Source organism: Pteropus vampyrus, unplaced genomic scaffold, assembly GCF_000151845.1.
Source record: "Pteropus vampyrus isolate Shadow unplaced genomic scaffold, Pvam_2.0 Scaffold29, whole genome shotgun sequence".
NCBI classification, from domain to species: Eukaryota; Metazoa; Chordata; class Mammalia; order Chiroptera; family Pteropodidae; genus Pteropus; species Pteropus vampyrus.
The window spans coordinates 6,889,299-6,892,346 of NW_011888810.1; the positions used below are offsets into that span (position 1 = coordinate 6,889,299).

At 51.0% G+C, this 3,048-nt stretch overlaps 1 protein-coding gene across 2 annotated transcripts in view; it reads right to left on the minus strand.

Moving 5' to 3' along the window:
• Window positions 1–1,132: 1,132 nt before the first annotated feature.
• The window catches only part of SLC38A7 (solute carrier family 38 member 7), a 16,077-nt gene continuing 14,161 nt past the window's right edge, over window positions 1,133–3,048 (minus strand). Inside the window, exon 13 of one of the 2 annotated variants that reach the window (XR_002779492.1) lies at window positions 1,133–1,716. The gene's annotated coding sequence lies outside the window, so the exon portion shown is untranslated. Of the gene's footprint in view, window positions 1,717–2,094; window positions 3,046–3,048 lie in introns of those variants that run through there. The other variant, XR_002779491.1, reaches the window with a different exon arrangement.

Here is a 3,048-nt window from a genome sequence, read left to right on the forward strand (position 1 = left end):
GACCTCTAGTGGCCAAAGCCAGAGACTGCAGTTGCACACTCTATTCCTCTCAGTATAGGGAGCTAACATAATCCCTGCCGTCTTCCAGGCACTTTACATAGATTAATATGCCATTTGTCCTTGGACTTATGATATCTGTATCTGTAAGGCGGATGCCATCACTCCTACTTTATAGTTGAAACTGAGGTTCAGAGAAGTGAACCGGTTCCCTGAGTTCCTACAGTGAGTGTAAAAGGCAGCGCTAAGATCCAACCCAGGTCTCTCTGAGGCCAAAGCCTTTGCTCTGTCCACCAGTCCCCTGCTACTCAAAGTGTGGTCTGAGGACCAGAGCAGGGCGACCCTGGGCCCACCCCAGACCCACGGAATCCGACTTCATATCTTAAGGAGATAAATATCTGGAATGCACATTAACGTTTGGGAAGCACCCTCTCAAGAAGTGGTAGGTGAAGCCCAGCCTGTGTTCCCCCAGGAAGAAACTGAGTTTTCAACTGTGTTCTGTAAATGTGGATTTCTGGCTCTAAAGCATTTGTCATTCAATGTACTATCAGGTACACTGGCGCCCTGTACCCTGGGAGCTAATCACTCTGGTCAGTGATTAGTGTTCTCATTTTAGAGATCAAGAAACAAGCCCAGAGAGGTGAAGCAACTTGCCCAGAGCCACTCGCCAGGAGGCATCACGCCACTTGACATGGATAGGCTGGGAGAGTGACCTAAGGGCTCTAAGATCTGTTGTTGGTGCCGAAGGTTCCCGAGCTTGTCTTCTGGGGCCTGAAATCAGCAGGCTAATTGTGAGAGCCGTCTGCTCACTTGTTTATCCATATATGGTAAGAGGGTTGTCTGGCTCCAATTTTCCTACCTGTGTGTTCCTGGGTGAACTATTTAATCATCTCTTAGCTTTCGTTCCTTCAAAGAGTTGTTGTGAAAACCAAGTGAGAGAATGATATGTCAGGTGCTGACACAAGGTAAGAACTCAACGAATGTTAGTTGATATTCATTCGTATGTTCAGTCAGCTATTGAACACTTGCGTGCTATGTGCTGGGCACTGGGCTAAGGTACCTGATGGACAAGGGAGACATAACCCTGATCCCATGGAGTTTACAGATTGGGGAGACACTGACAAGTGCTTACAAGTGTGGTGAGCAAAAGGCATGTCTTGAGTAAGTGGGTGAATGGATAAATTTGGCTTTGGCTGTGTTTGCACTTTTGGCATAAATGTAACTTGTCCTTCTCTCCGTTCACTAAAGTGAAATCAAACAAGGGGGAGCCATTGAAGACCATCCCAGAATGCTCTCTCACACCCTGGCAATGCTCCACCTACAATGGCAACTTTTCAGTTCTATAAACAGCCATGTCCCTCCTACCACAGGGCCTTTGCATATAGTTCCCATGGCCTGGGAAGGTCTCCCTACCTCTTTTCAATTAATTCATTCTTACTCATCATTCAGGGGCTGGCTCAAATGTCACTTCCTCCAGAAAGCCTTCCTTGACTTCCCAGATAGGCTCCAGGCCCCCAAATATGACATTCTATATTTTCCCTTTTTGGTATGTATCACAGTTTGAAAATATATACTTGTGTGACCACTTGCTTAGCATCGGTCTTCCCCGGTAGATTGAGCGTGGAGCTGGTGTCCATTTCGTTGAGTGTCTTCTCGCCAGCACTGAGCATCGTGCCTGGCTCCAGAATCAGGACAATGGGCTCTGCTCAACACATGCCTCTGAAATGACAGGGGATGGATGCTCAGGTGCTTGCAGTTGACCTAAAGGTTGAGGTCAGGGAGGGACCTGCAGCATGGAGGCCAGAGGCCACGGCAGTGAATGGACGACACGGTGAGGGCTTGAGCCAAGGCAGAGGCAGCAGGACAGGGGACCGAAGAGATTCCCAAATTAGGGGGGAAGGGCTGATGGGATGTGGAAGAGGGAGGTCTCAAGAACCACTTGCAGATTTTCAGGTTGGTATAGGGAGCGTGAGACAGGGATTAAAGACAGTAAAGCTGAAGTCTTTCCCCTGCCACTCCCCGACTCCCACCCTGGCCTGTCTTCCTCTTGCCAGTGGCTTGGACTCTATTCGCAGCACCAGACACAGGCCACACAGCTCAGCAGCACAGCCCCTTTTTATTAATCATCCTCTCTGGTCTGAACGTGCACAAGTAGAAAAGGAACAGTAAATGCCTTGGGAAGGAGAGGAGGTGAGGGGTCTTTTGAGGTTAGACCAAGAGGCCGGATTCCGGCTCCTTCCCCTGACTGGTCCGGTTCTGTGCAATGACTCCCTCATATCCCCCGACCTGCCAAAGTCAGCATTAGGAGGCTGTGCAGCCCTGTCAGGGATGGGTGCTGGCAGGGCCTAGTGCTGTGCAGGGCCCCGTGCTCTCCTGCTGAGAGAAAACAGCAGCAAAGATCTGGCCCCAGGTGCTGAGAGAGGCGGCGAGGAGAGGCAGATCCCCCAGTCCGGGGACTGAGAAGGAGCCTATCTGGCCTCCAGCTGGCCTCTGCTTCTTAGATTTGACCACCCTGAGTGGACCCTCCCTTCCTCTCCGCTTCCCAGAGGTTTTGGGCAGGAGGGGCCAGGGAAATGCTCGGCGTCCCAGGAAGAGGAAGCCTGATTCAGGGCCCAGTGTTGGTCAAAGTGGGTGGCCAAGGTGTTCAAAATGGGAATACGGAGTGGGATAATGTGCCTTCTCACCTGCCTGGGGCACAACCTGGGGTGACCTCAAAGTAACTGACAGGCCACCAAGGCCAGGCCTGGTGGATGTGTGGTGCTGATGAAGCTGATGAGAGGGTTTGGTGCACCCCCACCCCAATTACTTATGTGAGCAGGAGATTGAGCTACATGGAAAAATGGTGTGGGGGAAGCAGCAGACAAGATCCAGTCTGAAAGGGAAACTTCTAGGCTGGCGTGACTTACTTAAATGCTGCCTAGTCAATGACAACTTAGTTGCCTGTCTTGTGTCTGGGCCACCATGCTAGGGTTGGCAGGGGGTGGGGGGAAGTGGAGGGTAGAGAGAAGAGAAGCAGTCATTGAAAGAGAAGCTGTCAGACACATTCACCTC